This window comes from Aethalodelphis obliquidens, unplaced genomic scaffold (assembly GCF_003676395.1).
Source record: "Aethalodelphis obliquidens isolate GAN/ISIS:26980383/991018 unplaced genomic scaffold, ASM367639v1 scaffold97, whole genome shotgun sequence".
Lineage (NCBI taxonomy): Eukaryota > Metazoa > Chordata > Mammalia > Artiodactyla > Delphinidae > Aethalodelphis > Aethalodelphis obliquidens.
This window is the reverse complement of record NW_020838041.1, coordinates 998,324-1,016,892: the sequence shown is the minus strand read 5'-3', so window position 1 is coordinate 1,016,892 and position 18,569 is coordinate 998,324. Positions and strand designations below refer to the sequence as shown.

Here is an 18,569-nt window from a genome sequence, read left to right as displayed (position 1 = left end):
AAAAGGAATGAAATTGGGTCATTTGTAAAGACATGGATGGATCTAGAGACCGTCATACAGAGTGAAGTAAGTCAGAAAGAGAAAAACATTGTATATTATGTTAATATACATATAAACATATATGTGGAACCTAGAAAAATGGTACAGATGAACTGGTTTGCAGGGTAGATATTGAGACCCAGATGTAGAGAACAAACATATGGACACCAAGGGGGGAAATCTTGGGGTGGGGTGGTGGTGGTGGTATGAATTGGGAGATTGGGATCGACATGTATACACTAATATGTATAAAATGGATGACTAATGAGAAAATAAATAAATAAATAAATAAAAATGCTAACTCATTTTATCCTCCTAACAACCCCACAAGGAACAACCCTTTCATTATCCTCAAAGCACAGAGAGGCTACATATGGCTCCTGCTGTCACAGTCTAATGTATGGATATAAGCCCAGGCAGTCTGCTCCCGAGCACATCTTAACCCTTATGCCCCATGGCCTCTTAGTTCAGTTTCTCCTTATCCTCTCCCTCAGCTACTGAAGCAGCCTGAGTATCAACCTCCCTGCCTCCAGTCTGGTCTCTTCTCATTTGACCTTGACATCCACATTGTAGACAGAGCTACATTTCTAGGTTATAGATATATTTATATGATTCCTGGGCTTAAAAACTTGAGATGTCTCCCTAGGGATGTGAAGTCTTTATTATAAGGAATAATCTGTAATCATTGGCCAGGCTTCCACACCCTCTCACAATCTGCTTTTGATATTCCTGTCCACCCTCATCTACTACTCAGGGCATGCTGCTCCCTGAGTATATCCTAAATGTTTCTGCCTCTACATCACTCACCCTACCTGAAATGTCTTCATCCCTGTTCTGAGCAGCTGCTCACCACATAGGTGTTCACAGACACACACACACACACACACAATACAACACCCACACCCATACTCATGGAATCTTAATGTGACATCAAAGTCTAGTCAAATGTCCTTGAGATAGACAAGGACAAATACTGTCATATACTTTGTTGTATCCATATCTGTATCTCTCCCATCAGATGGCAGAATCCTAGAGATTAGGAGCTGGGTTTTGCACGTTTCCATTCTTAGTACTTAATATATTTGTACTTAAAAACATTAAAACTAATTAAATTGAACTAAATTTTAATAAATATTAAAATTGTAAGAAAAATATTATCCCAATTTTTATAAACATGTAGCTGTAGGTATCTGAGTGTGTTTTTGTATTAGATAAACCTACTACAATATTAAGAACAATTTACTTAGCAAGATGAGATTATGGATTGTATCAAGTTTAATTTTTCTGTGTTTTGTAAATTTTCTATTAAGACTTTTAATAAGAAAAAAAGTGTTGTTTTCACATAGAAAATTTTATTTTTGGTGATTTTGGCTATATTTCAAGCTCAGTCTGACATTTTAACATGTTTATACTGTTTATCAAACTTCTGCTTCCAGTTAGGATGTAGAATGTGAAATACCTGTGGCCCCACAGTAATCATAAGAAAATCCTGGACAACACAGAAATAATACTTTTCTATGAGAATAGCAAAGAATAGGATGCAAGGATCCTTGTCAAACTGAACTCTAGATAGAAATGAGCCCTTCATAGTGCAGAGAGAACCTCTGCTCCTTCTAAACCTGAGAGTTCTCAGAACTCTCAGGTCTGAGAACACCTGGATGGTAGTGGAATAAGTCTCACATAAACAAAGAGATTGTGTAGGAATGAGAAGAAATAAGCTGAACTTCAGAGGACAGTGTGGACTGGTGGGGCTTGGGGGAATCTGGAAGAGTGACAGATGTTAAGACACATGTGGACCAACTAGTGTCTTGCCCTAACCAATCACTGAATTTTGCCAGGAAAGGAGCAATGGAGGGCAGGATCAAAAGTAGAGGGAAATAGCAACACTTCTCCACAGTCTCAAAATTCTTGGATTGTGAGGAGTTGAATCCAGAGATGAGCAACAACAACAAAAAAAACTGATACCCAGTTGCCTCTCAGCTCAAATACTGACTTGTAGAAAAGGTGGCAATAGTGCTATAGGGGTTTAGTACAGCCAGTCACTGAGCTCAATCCAAGTGAAGGTCAGACCCAGACCCCAGAATGCTTGCTCTCCTAGACCCTCACCCTAACCACTAGACAAAAAGACTTGCGTTCTTTTATGAAATAAAGAGAACAAAGCAAAACTATACAGCAGTATCCACTATAATTTTATACACAATATAATTTAAAAATTATGAGACATACCAAGAGCAGGAAAATGTGACCCATAAACAAGAGAAAACATAGTGATTAGAAGAAAACCCACCAGACAATAGAAATTATTCATACTGAAGCAAAGATAGAAAGAAAAGATTGAAGAAAACTAAGGGAGGTTCAGTGACATGTGAGATAATGTCACACCACCTAACCTATTTGTAACTGCTGTCCCAGAAGGAGAGAAGAGACTGAATAGGAAGGAAAAGAGGACTTGAAGAAATGTAGGACAGAAGTTTTCCAAATTTAATTTAAAATCTCAACTCAGAAATTAAAGAAATGTAATAAACCTCAATTATGGTTAATGCAAAGAAAGCCTCATCCAGGCACATCATAATCAAGTTTCTGAAAATAAGATATAAAGAGTAAGTCTTAAAAGAATTCAGAGGAAAAAACACCTCCAGGTGAACAATGATAAAAATGATAGTTAACGTCTCATCAGAAAAATGCAAGCTAGAAGACAATGAAAATCATCTTTAAAGTGTCAAAGAAAGAAACTTTATCAACCTAGAAATCCATACCTAGCAAAAATATCCTTTGAAAATAAAGACGTTTTAAAGTCAATGCAACCTTGAATAATTCATTGCCTGCCAAAAGAATATGCATATTACAAATATCTGATAAAGAACTTAAGTCTAAAATAAATAACTCCTGAGCAAATAAAGCACATAAACAGACACTTATTTAAAAATAAAAACATAAAATCACTACTAAGTGAGGTATACTGTAGTGTTAGTTATCAGGTAAATACAAATTAAAACCAAAATGAGATACTTCATGCCCACAAAAATGGCTAAATTTAAGAAAACTGACAATAGGATGTCAAGCAACTGGATTTTTCATATATTGCTGGTGGGAGTGCAATCACTTTGGAAACCTGTTGGGTAGATTCTTATAAAGTTAAACATGCACATGCCCTAGCAATTTTACTCCTGGAGAAGTGAAAACCTATGTCCACAAAAAGACTTGTACAAGAAGTACTATTCTTCAAAGCCAAAAAAATGGAAACAATTTCTGCATTCAACGATGGGAAAATTGAGAAACAAAATTTATAAGAATAGACTTCTTGGCAATAAAAATGAGTGAACAACTGATACACGGAATAATATGTATAAATCTCAAAAGTATTATGTTGAGAGAAAGAATCCAATACAAAAGAGTGCTTACATATATTTCCATTCATGTGCAGTTCAGAAACAGGCAAAACTAATCCATGGTGATGGAAATTGCAGAAGTGGCAGCCTCTCAGTATTGGAACTGAATGGATGCAGGCAGAAGAGAACCTTTCTGGGTCAAGAAAGTGCTCTATATTTTGACCAAAATTTGAGGTATGTTTCTCAAAACTTATCAACCTGTATATTTAAGGTGTGTCCATTATCACTGTATTTATACTTTCATGAATAAATATCAATCTCTAGTGACAAATGTAAAAATAAAGACTAGTATCTACAAGCACACTAGTTATGCCCCTCAATGTTTGTGGCTTCTGCAAATTATTCAAATACCTTTATTAATTCCACTGCAACTGGTAAAGTTTTGGAATCAGATTTGGTAAGCACTACATCATTTTGGTCACCACTAGAATTTAACCTCCAGCAGGTCATGAATCCTAATAACCACTTTTAGTGTACAATTACTATGTTAATCTCAAATACATCATGTTTAGTTATTGGCTGAGAACTCAATCATGCCTAGTTCTATTAGGAGGCTGTTTCTGTCCAAAATCTGCTCCTCTCCCTCTATAGCTGTGGTACTAAACGGAGCTGCAATACCTTTCCTCCACAGACACAAAGTTGAAGCACTGATCCAGGTCTAAGCAAAGCATTTAATTTCTCTGTCCAGTGATTGTGCCAGCATGCGCAGGTGACTCAGTCTAGGCCAAGAGAGTGCTTATCCAGGATTGTTTTATCTAGAGTTGGAGGACAAGGGACTTTTTTGAGTATATTCTTGGAAAGATGAAAATTGGGGACTGCTAGCAGTCTTGTTTTTTTTTTTTTATTATATCAGGAAAATTTATACTGAGTACAAAGTCATGCAAAGGCAAATGTATAAAAGAGGGAGAGTTCTCTTTGCCTTGCGGCTCTGGTTCCCTTCTGTAAGATCCCTACAGGGACCTAGTTCACTGTAAGGAAAACCAATTTGGTTTCCTGAGCCAAAAAGTTTTTCTATTATGTTAGCTTGAGTTAAATTTCTGTCCACTGCAATTTAACAAATCTGGTCTAGTATATCATACTGTCGTTGAGATAATGAAATATTTTCTTTCTATATATTACTAAAAATATCAACTTTGATGAAGGTATTTTAATAGTTTGATAACCATATTAAAAAATAAACTTAGTATGACAACTCCTGTCACCTATTAATTTCTACTTCTTTTGCTTTGTGCTTGGAAAAAATGTATTTAATGTTCAATTCTAAAATATCAATGGTTATTAAGTCCAGTAATAACTAATTTCCAGTGTCCTTTTTTTTTAAATTGAAAATTCTGAAAAACATAGGAATGGCCATACCATTTTTTAATATTTCCAAGTTAACCATCAAAACAAACATATTAACTAGACTAGGGGTAGGTGTAGGGCAGAACCATATAGTTTCTGTGCATAAAAAAGAAGAGGGAAGCAATGGGATATCTGAAAAATCTGAAAATTGGAGAACCCCAAATAGCCAAAGCTACACACTGTGTAAAGTGTGATGGGCCAATTTTAGTAGCAGCTAAAACTGTGAGTAAGGTGTGCAGAAATGAAAGCAGTATAGGCCCTATAATGTCCCCAAACTAACTATCCAAATCTCCCCTCTAAGACAAAGTCTTACACTAAGAAGAAACTCATAGCAACAGAAAATAAATGGAATAGGACATGGATAAGGGGGTATATTAGTCAGCTGGGGCTGCCATAACAATATACCACAGATGAGGTGGCTTAACAACAGGAATTATTTTCTGGAGGATAGAAATCCAAGATCAAGATGCTGGAAAATTTGATTCTGATGAGAGTTCTCTTTCTGGCTTGTGTCCTCACGTGAACTTTCTTTTCCTCTGTGTGCACATGAAGAAACATGGATCCTTAGTGTCTCTCTCACTTGGTATGAAAACACCAGTGCTACTGGAGTAAGGCCCCAATTATGACTTCACTTAACCATTATTACCTTCTTATAGGTCCTACATTTAAGTGCATTCATTTTGGGTGTTAGGGCTTCAAGAGATGAATTTGGGTGGGGGACATGATTCAGTCCATCAGTCAAATGAAATAGAAGTCCTAGAAAACACTTGGGAAGAAGAACAAGGACAAGAAATCTCAAGAAGTCCAGGGTCATACATTTACATATTATATGAAGTTTAACATTTCATGAAAATAATAGAACACAGAACGGTCATACAGTTAAAATGGCTATCTTGGCCCATTCTCTCCCTTTTAAAAGTTTAGGAAGCAAAAATGAACAACAGAAAATAATTGTGATGATGGGTGGATGGGTGGGATGGGGGGGTGGGAGGAAGGTCCAGGAGGGAGGGGATATATGTATACATATATAGCTGATTCACTTCGTTGTACAGCAGAAACATAACATTGTAAAGCAACTATACTCCAATTAAAAATAAATAAACATGGTTGAATCCTAAGTAATTTCACTATAGGTAAAAGAATAATAAGAAACAAGATAACACCCTTACAAGAAGAGAAAAATGCCAGAAAGTCACGCTCACAAAATAAATTAAAAACTGTAACCTCATATTTCAAAATTAGTTAAAGGAAATTAAGACAATTATAGAAGATATGAAAACAAAAACATAAATCAGAATTAAAAATAAATAAAGGTTTTATTTCTGGTTTTATCTCCAATATGCAAAGATCTTAGAAGTCATCACTCCCTCACAGAAACAAAAATGCTGAACAAACTGAAAATCAGTGATTTTTTTAGATTCATCAGAGAACTGAGATTACAGGGCTGCCTAGCTAGAATCTGAAGAGATATGTGCACACAGAAAATCCAGCGGAGATCAGCATACCTGAAACAGAAGCTTTTGGAGCCAGCAACTGCCAGAAACAGTTAAATGGTAATTTTGATGAATTTCTGGAGGGTGAGAGTAGGCTAGCATGAGAGATTAAAAACTCCTGGGGCCAGTGTTAGGGGACTCCCACACTTGAGTGAGTTTAATGTCTAAAAACCCAACTAGGTTCTCATGGTTACAATTAGAGAAAAATCCTCTCCTGTTTCTGGCAGAAGAAGGGAAAAGTAATATTTTAAAATATACTCAGATCTTTCTCCATAACAAAGTCCTGCCCTCCAAGGAAAACTGTATCACCAGAGTCTTATCTACATGCAGGAGGGGCACCTGGTCAGCTCTAATCTCCTCCAGCTTTCCTATCTCAAATAAGGGGCGACACACACAAAAAAGGCTAAGAAGCACTTCTGAAGGTCAGGCCCACTAAATAACAGATTTAATCAGAAGATTCAATGTCATGATTTCTCCTTCCCATCACCTTCCCACCATTTTGATAGGGCTCCAGGATAATCAGACAGTGAGTTACAATGGAAAGAGCTGCAGGAAACACTCTTCAAGAAGTTCTCAGGCAAATCCAAAGACACCAGGGGAGAACACAAGAAAACTAGAGAATACTGACTCCTCTGGCATCTACAGTTACAGCAAACAGTAAACACAGCTCAACTCCTAGCCAGATTAACATAAAACCTCACACAAAAAGCCTAATTGCCTCAGTTTCTATTAGATGTTATATTGTTTCCAGCTCTCAACAACAACAACAAAAAACTACAAGGCATGCTGAAAAGCATAAAACACTCTGAACAGACTAAGCAAGCATCAGAACCAGTCTTAGATTTGATATAGATTTCAGAATATCCAACAAGGAATTTAAAACAACCATGATTAATATAATAAGGACCCTGACAGAAAAAGTAGACAACATGCAAGAACAGATGGGTAATGTGGGCACAGAGGTGGAAACTTTAAAAAAGAAACAAAAAGAAGTGCTACAAATCAAAAACACTGTAATGACTGAAGAATGCCTTTTCTGGAATTTTATAAAAAATTAAAAACCTTCAGAAAGAAAGAAAAGGATACAGGTCAAAAACTCATATCTCTGAAAAGGAAGAACATTAGAGAAGGAATAAATAAAGGTAAAGGTAAATAAAATCTTTTCTTTTTTTTTTGGATTCTTAACACGTTATTGACCAAGGGATTTTTGCAGAAACGAATGCCTGTGGCCATAACAGGTCTCCGGTCAAAAATGTGTTAAGTGATGTAACAGATGGTGACTTGTTCATAGTAATAAGAGAAACAATGTATTGGGTGATTATATTACATGGATAAGTAATGACAGCAATATTGGGAGGGGAGGACTGTGAATATTCAGTTATAAAGTACCTACATTTCCTGTGAAATACTAGTGTCTTTGAAAGTGAATTTAGACTATTTGTAAATGTATATTGAAAACTCTAGGGCAGTGCTAACAAAATTTTAAAAAGAAGTATATTGCATTGCTAAGAGAACAGAGAAAATGGAAATATATTAAGTGTTCAAACAACATTAGAGAAGCAGATAATGGAAAGGCAAGGGGAAAAAATAAAGGACAAGAGCAATAAATATAAAATTATTATAATTATGGTGGATATCAACTCAACTATACAAGTAACTTTAAATGTCAATGGCCGAAATATACCAATTAAAAGGCAGAGACTGTCAAAGTGCATTAAAAATAAAACCATATATTGTCTAAAAGAAACCCACTTTAAATATAAAGGCAGGGATAGCTTACAAGTAAAGGAATGGAGAAAGATATACCATGTTAACACTATCAAAAGAAAGCTGGAATAGCTATATTAACTTCAGATAAAGCAGAATTCAGGACAAGGAAAAGTATCAGGAATAAAGAAAGGCGTTACATAATGTTAAAGGAGTCAGTTCTCCAAGAGTAAGATACAATACTGAACATGCATATACCTAAAAACACAGTACTAAAATGCATGTGAATAAAACTGATAGAAATTCGAAGAGAAATAGGTAAATTTACCAAGTATAGTTGGAGTCTTCAATATGCTTCTTTTGATCTTAATAGATCCAGTAAGCAAAAAATAACTAAGGATATAGTTGACCTTAACAACACCATCAATCAGCTAGATTCAACAACAATGGAATCACATGAAACATTCAGCAATATAGACCACATTCTGGGCCATAAAGCACACCTTAAGACACTAAAAAGAATAGAAATAATGCAAGAGATGCCTTCAGACCATAAGTAATTAAACTAGAAAACAATAACAAACATAGTTGTATCTGAATCACTTTGCTGTGCACCTGAAATGAACACATTATTAATCAACTATGCTCCAGTATAAAATAAAAATTAAAAAAAATCCCCAAATATTTGGAGATTAAACAACTTACTTCTAAATAACATGTGGGTGGGAAAGAAGTTTCAAAAAAGTTTTAAAACATTTTTAACTGAATGAAAATGAAAATAAAACATATCTAAAATTGTGATATGCAGTGGAATCAGTGCTTAAAGACAAAGTGTGGCATTGAATGCATATATTACAAAAGAAGAGAAATCTAAAATCAGTAACATAAATTTCCACCTTAGGAAAATAGAGCAAGAAGAGCAATATAAATGTAAGCAAGTAGAAGAAGCAGTATGTTTAGAGCAAAAATTAATAACATTGAAAACAGAAACTCAATAGAGAAAAGCAACTAAACCAAAAATCTGATACTTTGAAAAGATCAATAAAATTTATAAACTAAGAAAAAAGTGGAAAGACATAAATTACTAAAATTAGAAATGAAAGAGAGGAGATCACTACTGGTCCCATGGACATTAATGGAATATTATGAACAATTCTGTGATCACAAACTTGCTAACTTTGATGAAATGGACCTATCCTTGGGAGACACAAACTACTCAAACTGACACAGGAGAGGTAATCTGAATATGTTTATATCTTTTTTTTTTTTACATCTTTATTGGAGTATAATTGCTTTACAATGGTGTGTTAGTTTCTGCTTTATAACAAAGTGACTCAGTTATACATATACATATGTTCCTATATCTCTTCCCTCTTGCATCTCCCTCCCTCCCACCCTCCCTATCCCACCCCTCTAGGTGGTCACAAACCACTGAGCTGATCTTCCTGTGCTATGCGGCTGCTTCCCACTAGCTATCTATTTTATGAAAGAAAGTAAATCAATAATTGGTAATCTTCCAAAAAGAAAGCACCAGGCCCAGATGATTTCACTGGTGATTAGACTAAATATTTAAGGAAGAAATGAAGTCAATTCTCTATAATCTCTTCTAGACAATAGAAGCAGAGGATTACTTTCTAACTCATTTTATGAGGCCAGCATTACCAAAATACCAAAACCAGATCAAGACATTACAAGAAAGGAAAAGAAGGGGCCAATCTCCCATGAAGGTAGATGTGAAAATCCTCAACAAAATATTAAGAAATTGAATCAAACAATGTGTAAAAGGGATTATACAGCATGACCAAGTGGGGCTTATTTCAGGTATGCAAAGCTTGTTCAAAATTCAAAAATTAGTCAATGTAATCAATCACATCAACAGGCTAAAGAAGAAGAATCATAAACTTAATAGATACAGAAAAAGCATTTGACAAAATTAGACACCCATTCATTATAAAATCTCTCAATCAGCTAGGAACAGAGGAGAACTTCCTCAACTTGATAAAGAACACCTGAGAACAACCTATAGCTAACATCATACTTAGTGGTGAGAAATTAGATGCTCTTCCCTTAAATATGAGAATGAGGCAAGGATAACCCCTCTCACCATTCTTATTCAATACTGTGTGAGAAGTCCTAGCTAATACAATATGACTTAAAAAAAATACAAGGTGTACACATAGGGAAGGAAGATATAAACCTGTGTTTGCAGATGACATGAGTGTCCTATGAAGAAAAAAACCAAAGAATAGAAAAACAAAACAAAACCTACTGGAACTAATAAGCAACTATATAGAGGTTGCAGGAAATATGGTTAATATACAAAAGTCAATTTCTTTCTTATGTACCAGTAATAAAAAGTTAGAAGTTGATATTAAAATCATAATTAGTTACATTAGCATCAAAATAATTACTTAGCTATAAATTTAACAAAACTATACAGGAGCTATGTGAAGAAAACTGTAAACTCTAATAAAAGAAATCAAAGACATTTGAAAAAAATGGAGAGATACTCCATGTTCACTGGTAGAAAGATTCAATAATATTAGAGTGTCAATTATTCCTAACTAGATCTAATGTAATCTCAATCAAAAATCTCATTTTGTGGATATGACAAACTGATTTTGCAGTTTACATGGAAAGGCAAAATTCCCAGAAGAGTCAAAACAATGCTGAAAAAAAATTGGAGAATTAACTTGAAGACCTACTACAAAGTTAAATTAATCAAGACAACTTAGTACTCACTAAAGACTAGACAACTAGATCAATGGAACAGAATAGAGAGCCCAGAAATAAACTCACACAAGTTTAGTGTGACAAGTATAGTGTGACAATGTGTCTCCTTTGACAAAGGAGACAAGGTCATTCAATGGAGGAAAGGATAATCTTTTCAACAAATGATGCTAAAACAATTGGACATCCATAAGCAAAAAAAAAGTTGAATCTAGACACAGAACTTACACCTTTCACAAAAAATTAACTCAGAATATATCATAGAACATTATAGACCATGTAAAGCACAAAATTATAAAACTTCTAGAAAACAACACAGGAGAAAATTTAGATGACCTTGGATTTGACAATGTTTTTATATACAACAACAAAAGCCTTTTCCTTGAAAAAATTAATAACTTATACATTTTACTAAAAATAAAAACTTCTGCTCTACTTAAAGACATTCTTAAGAGAATAAAAAGGCAAGCCATATAATGGATAAAAATATCTGCAAAACATACATATGATAAGGAACTTGCATCCAAAATATACAACAAACCCTTAAAATTCAATAATGAAAAAACAAACAGAAAACAAGCCAATTGAAAAATGGAAAAAAGAATTGAACACTTCAACAAAGAAGATGTATGGATTACAAATATGCATAAAAAAGATGCTCAACAGCATATACTAATTTGCAATTAAAACAACAGTGAAGTGCTACTACAAACCTATTAGAATGCTAAATTCCAAAAACCTGACAGTGTTGGCCCTGATGCAGAGCTACAGGGACTGTCATCTTTGCTGGTACAAATATACAATGGTACTGACACTTTGGTAGACCATTTGACAGTCTCTTAGAAAGCTAAACATAGTTTTACTATCTAGCAGTTGTACTCCTAGATATTTGTCCAGTGCAGTTGAAATCTTATATCCACACAAAAGCCTACGCATGAATGTTTATAGCAGCTTTATTCATAATTGTCAGAGACTGGAAGCAACCGAGAAGTCCTTCAGTAAGTGACTGGATATACTAACTGGTTTATCTATACAATGGAATATTACTCAACAATAAAAAGAAATGAGCTACAAAGCCATGAAAACACATGGAGTAACTTTAAAGGCATATTACTACATAAACAAAGTCATCTGAAAAGCCAAATACTCTTCAATTCCAACTACATGACCATTCTGGAGAGAGAACTTACTATAGAGAACGTGAAAGGTGAATGGTTTGGAAACCATTCCAAATCATTAGGGGAAGAAATGAGAGCTGAATAGGTGGAACACCTATTCATAGGGGATTTTTAGGGCAGAGAAACTATTCTGTAGGGTATTATAATGTAGGATACATGACATTATGCCTTTATTAAAACCCAAGACCTATAAAACACAAAGAATGAACCTTAATGTAAATTGTGGACATTAGTTAGTCATAATGTATTGATATTGGTTAATTATTTGTGATAGATATAACAAACTAATATTTGATGCTAATAAATGGAGGGGAGATTATGGGAACTCTCTGTATCATCTGCTCAGGTTTTCTGTTAATCTAAAACTATTCTAAAAAAAAGTCTAATATAAATTGAGTGGTAGAACCCAGAAGAGAATTAAAATAAAAGAAAAAACATTCAGAAATAAAGACTAAACCAAAAGAACACAAGAGTAAATAAATACAATATGTAATAACTTAACAGAAATAGGTGAAAAGAAAAAAAAAATGAAAGAAATGAAGAAAGAAATAAAAAGTATTAGAGTGAAATTGGTAAATTAGAAGCAAGTAAAGAAGCTCAACATATATAACAGGAGTCTCTGGAAAAGTAAAGCAATGCAGTGGAATAGAACAATAGTGACAATAAAAACCTGTAATTCAAAAAAATGTTTCAAACATAAGGTTAAGATTTGAAACTCCTTATTGAAATGATCCACCATGTTCCCTGGGAAATTGACCCAGAACAAACAATATCAAGCATGGTAGAAGAATAATGACCCCTTAAAGATGTCTGCACCCTAATCTTCAGAATTGTATGTTTCCTTGCATGACAAAGGGACTTTACAGCTGTGATTAAGGTTAAGGACCTTGAGACGAGATTGTCCTGTGCTGAGTGGGCCCTATCTAATTACATGACTCCTGAATGGAGGAGAACTTTTCCTGGCTGTGGTGGGAGAGCAATGTGACTACCGAAAAAGGATCGAGGGAGATATGATGGTGCTGGCTTTGAAGAGGAAGGTAGGGGTCCACGACCCAAGGAATGTGGGCGGCATCTCGAAGCTGGAAAAGGCAAGGAAACATATTGTCCCTTAGAGCCTCCAGAAAGGAATACATCTTTGCTGATATGCTGGTTTTAGCCCACTGAGACCCATTTTGGATATCTGACCTAGAGAACTGTAAGAGGATAAATTTGTGTTGCTTTAAGCTGTTAAGTTTGTGGTATTTTATTACAGCAACAATAAAAATCTAACGCACCAAAAACATTTAATAAAATCATTGGGCCTTAAAGATAAAAATTCCAAGCAAGAAAGAAATTCAGAATGCAATTAGACTTTACAATGGCAATGCTACTGAAGGGAAGCAATGACAGAAGACAATGGAGTAACTTTTTAAGATGACCAAAGAACAAAGTGTGAGACAAGATTTTATATTCAGTTACCAACAAATTGTTAACAACATACAAGCTCATGATGAATACCCTTACACCCTTCCTGAGGAATCTTCCAGAAAATGAACTTCAAAGAATAAAAATGACTAGAAACACATTGACATAAAAACTATTTTCCTTAAAATTGAGACTGATAGCATAGGAGAAAGAAAATACAAATGTAAAAACCTGAATATTAAAAGAAAATTTGATATAAGGCATGAAATACTTTCTCTTTAAAAAGCAAGAACTTATACCTAGTTCTGTCTACTGAAAAGGAAACAATGAGTGTGACAACCCAGGTGTGACACATGCAACTAGTACCTAAATCCAAGCTCTGTTCTCTACGGATTGGACCATTTCCTATGGAAAAGAACCTGAGGATCCTTAGCAAAAAGGTTTTCCAGGTCTGGGACAGGAAACATGCAAAGATGGCTGAAATATCTTGTAATACAATATAGCCATGAATCTATCAAAAACTATTCAAGTAGTTTCAAAAGATCTCAAGAGCCAAATTGAAGAGCCTCCCATGGGCTAACATGATTTAATTTGAACACCAATGAAAATAATAGGTGCAATGTACAGAAATATATTAAATGTTTACTTCCATGACTTTATTATAATGTCAATAAAAAGACCTAACTGATCACCATCAGAATATGCTAAGAACTGAAATCATTATTTTGGAAATGGGTACATAAAGAGAAAGAAGCAAACATTTACCCTGCGTTTCCCATACCAATATACCATTGGATAACCTAAGAGTAGATCAGAGGAAGTTTCACTTTATAATAGTATTCCACCTAATAAATGAAGAAGAAAGAATAGAGCTTGAATATTACTATTTTCTTCCCTAAAGAACTACTTGATCTAAGCATTGAATATCAATGTCCGCTAACATCACAAAAGAGAGAAAATCAGACATTTTTTGCCTTCTGATAAAACACCCCACCACCCATGAAATTGTATTGGAAAAATATCTAATCCAAATCTGATCAAAATTCTAGATCCAACTACCAATATTCAGGATATACAGAAGACAGAGGAAGCTATTCAAGTACATTAAAAAAAAAAAACCCTGTGTTTCTTTAACAACAACGCAACAAAAAATAAAAGAGGGAGAAATAAAAGAGAAATAAAAGGGAGAAAGAAGTAGGGACAGAGAAGAAAACCAACAATTGAAAGAAACATAAAAAATCATCTGTCACATATGGACTTACTTGGGTTCTGATTCAAATAAACTATAAAATAAATTCATTTATAGCATTTATGAGATAGTGGGAAGTTTGCATGCTTACTGGATGTTTGATAATATTTTTAAAAGTGTTCAATTTTTTAGCTAGGATATTGATATTTTCACTATATTAATAAGTGAGTTGTTTTAGAGACATATACTGAAATGGAGAGATGAAATACTAGGATGTTTGGGACTTACTTCAAAAGTTTACAGGCTGGAGAAAGTAGATACATTATAGGCGATGGGGTAGAGTATAAGAGTGGATAATTGCTGAAGCTGTGTGATAAGTTTTCGGGATTTTGTTATATTATTTTCAAATATGTTTGAAATTCTCAATAATAAAAAAGATTTTTAAAAAATTCAAATAGTATTTGCATTTCTCTAGCCTTCTGATGACTATTTCGCTCTTCAAGATTACTGTGTATTACTGAACAACATCACGAAGCATTTTAAGATCTCTAAGTAGTTTGGAATATAATGATATGGAATGGAGATCCGAATACATGAAAATTTCCCTCTTAACTATGTTTCCTCCACCCCTTCCAGACTGACGATTATGAATGAGGAAGATGGCAACAAAGGACTGAGAAAGGATTAGCTTAGCCTTGGCAGCGGGTCAAAGGGAAGAGCTGTCATAACCCAGCAGCCCTCCAGGAATTTCTCTTTTGAGACAGGTTAGCCTTGAATCTAAATTTGAAATAGACATGATTGATTTTCTTTTTACATTGAGTAAACCCAACCCTCATTTGGGCCAAAAGGAAAGCTACAGATAGATGTTGCAAATATTACAGATTTAGAGTGCTTAGTAGCTGAGTTCATTGCTTTGTTAATGGGACTGCATCATTTGTTTCCTTTATATTGAATTTAAAAACCTACAATGCTTGCTTTTCTCATTTTCACTAATATTATCTCACAATAATTTTAAAGACATTTGATGTTTTCTACCTATACTCCCTAATCTCTGAATAATATTTCTTATGTGATCTTTGTGAAGAGAGAAATGTTAAAATTTATTAAAAGTTATATTCTACTGTCCCCTAATTTGAATTTAAGAGCTTAATATGAAGCTGTTTGAATTTCTAGTTTCTCCCCTCCTGGGGATGAAACGGGATGTAGCAGTAGCATACATCCAGCTGCAGGATAGTATTGGCAAGCACAGCAATGAATTTTCACTGAAAACCCCAAACACTGAATGCTTCATTTTTCTTTTCTTTCTTCTTTTTTTTTCAAGAAATCCCCAATCTATGAGATATGTGATGCCATTTGTGCCAGAATGCTTTGCATAATAATACTCTCCTTCAGTTTTCCAGGCTCACATAGAAGAATTACTAAGGAAACTAGGCAGTAACATCAACAAAAAAGAAAATTGCCCATTTTTCACTGATACTGCTCTTATTCTTCTAATTTTTTTTTAGCAATTTTATCTTTTTAAATGTAAATACTTGTAAGAGTATTTACAGAAAAAGATATCCAGTTATTAACATTTCAGGTATAATTATTACTCTTCCTAATCTCTACCTTTTCCAAGGAGCAGTTTTCTTTAGAAGTATTACTACTTCTCTACTTGTGCGGGCCCTCAGACATCTTCAAATAAATGTCTGTAGGTGGGACTCTCTGATTATAAAGGCTGAGTAAAATTAATGTTTTTAATGTACCAAGGTGTGAAGTATGAACTTCAGCTGGGCTTCCATAAAGAACTCTGTTGATTCCGTGTTTGAAGCTACAGAAGATCTGTCTCAAATGTTGCTATTGAAGCCTTTTACTAGCTCTCGTGCTAATCAGCGAGGAGAGCCTGCAGCTTCGTATAACATGGAGTCAGAGTGCTGACAAGCAGCTTATCAGCGTTAGTGATAACCGCTGTGTTTCAGCAGCCAGGATCAGAAGACGCTCTCCACATTTGCCTTCTCTTTTTCAGAACTGAATACTTAACAAATCAGTAGACTGTTGCCAGGAGCCTTGCCTGCAAGATGCTGCCTTTGAGGATGTTTGCAAGCCTTTAAAAGAGTAACCAGAATGCATTCCATTCCTTATGAATTTCTTAGTTTATGGGAAGGACAGAATTATAAGGTGTCCTCATAGGGAACATCAGACACATCTAATATTCTAATCAATTTCTGTATATCTGCATATCTCTTAAGACTGTTATCATATTTTGAAGCATTTCAAAAGATGCAGCTTTCAGGGTGCTGATGTTAAGTTACACTTGACCCTGACAAGCGGGGTTCTGAGTTACAACTTCAGAGCCCCTCCAGATCCTCCAGTTTATAAATCCTTGCTAAATTTAGAAGCCTTGACTTGGTGAACCATCTTCAACACACAGAAGTGGTTCCACTTATGAATCATTTATTAATTCATTTCCTCATTTACATCATGGGTCAGTCAATATTATTTACTGAGCATCTATTTTGTGCTGTAAGTACTGGCTTACATGCCGCTCATGTACAAGAGGATAAAACAATCCTGAAAGAACTCACAATCCATGGAGGATACAAACATAGAAGCTTTGATCAAGTACCTCTGGCAGCAAGGGAAAGAACAAAGAATACTCCTTGGGCAGCAAGGCAGGCTTCCCAGAGGAGGTAACACTTACCCTAGGCCTTAAAGAACGAGGATTCTGTGAAAAGGAGTATTGGTACCTTTTATAGTGTGTTCTTTATTGGGCAAATGGGGCCTCTCCCTTGTCCCCTGAAAAAAAATAGAATAAAATCATGATTATAAGCTATCAACAATGCTTTGATCTTGGGTGTCAAGAAATTCCATCTCCAGAAAGTCCCTATTAAAATGTGAAAGAAGTTGTCTCATTAACTCAAATTTACAGGACTTTTAATAACCCTCCTGTTACATCACACAACTGATATGAGGTTCAAATGATAAGATATTTGGAAAATCACATTCTTTGTCAATTATAAAGTACAATGCAACTGTTAGATAGTTGTGATTCTATCACTATTGTCATAGTAAAGCCAGTCTTACTGTAATAAGGATTATTTTATCAGTTTTCTGGATCTGACAATATAACTGGGAGAAAATTTAAAAATACAAATGGTTTTGAAATATTTTTGTTATGCCATAGTGAATACTTCCAAAAAGGTTTATTAGGGAAAACTTTGCCATGAAGAAAAGTCCTTTTGTGTTACTAGAGAGACAGGATAACAGGCTAGATTCTCCCATCTAGTTTAGAAATTACAATGATCTCCACCTGGTTGTGACGCTCTGGAATTTCAGGGTCCAGCCACCACTCCCTCTTTTCAACAAGGCGGCTTCACCCTTCATCTGCTTCTCCACCCACAGGTCGGCGCAAAAAGTTACCCAGCGGCTAGCCTACACCCAGACTTAGGGTGCCAACAAATTAAAGACCCCAAAACTATTTTTGAAGGATGTTATTTGATATTTCAATTAGAAGCATCAAAGCAGTTAAACATTTAAAAAACCTCCATTGCATTATCTCAGTCTTCATATATCTCAGTCTTCAATTCTTTATAAACTAAGAATTGTTTTTATTTTTAATACACGTGGGAGAAGAACCACAAATGTTTCTGTGCTTAAGGCTCCCAAAGGGTCGTCAATGCCCCACCTGGGAGTTTCAAAGCGCGTTCACAGTCTCCTGCGGTTCTAAACTCCAGTAAACCGAGGGAAGAGTGGACGCCACATTCTCTGAGCGTCTCTGCCCTGGACACCGAAGGCGGACACGTGGTGCTGGACGGACAGGAAAGGATATTTGCAAACCTGAGGCCACTCCTGTGGTCGCCGGCATCAGCATGCAGCAGCTTTCCGCCCGCTGGGCGGTTCCCGTCTCCTAATAAAACGTCCCACATTTGAAAGGGGCCTGGGCCCCAACCTTCCCTTCTCCCCCATGCCACGCACAAAAGCACGGATTTGAGGTGCACCAGGGGTACCCAGAGTGTGCAAAGTCCCCCTTCGTACCTTTCTCCTGGTCTGAAGTAGCCTCCGCTGAGGTCAGGGGAGACGGGGCGCATCAGCCCACAGAGCCCCGCGTCCACCTGAA

At 35.4% G+C, this 18,569-nt stretch overlaps 1 long non-coding RNA gene across 1 annotated transcript in view; it reads right to left on the bottom strand.

Annotated features, from left to right (window-relative positions):
- Positions 1–18,569, bottom strand: part of LOC113614450 (uncharacterized) — a 155,582-nt gene that overhangs the window by 102,454 nt on the left and 34,559 nt on the right. Inside the window, exon 3 of the long non-coding RNA XR_003430644.1 lies at positions 17,154–17,248. This is a non-coding gene — a long non-coding RNA (uncharacterized LOC113614450). The remainder of the gene's footprint in view (positions 1–17,153; positions 17,249–18,569) is intronic.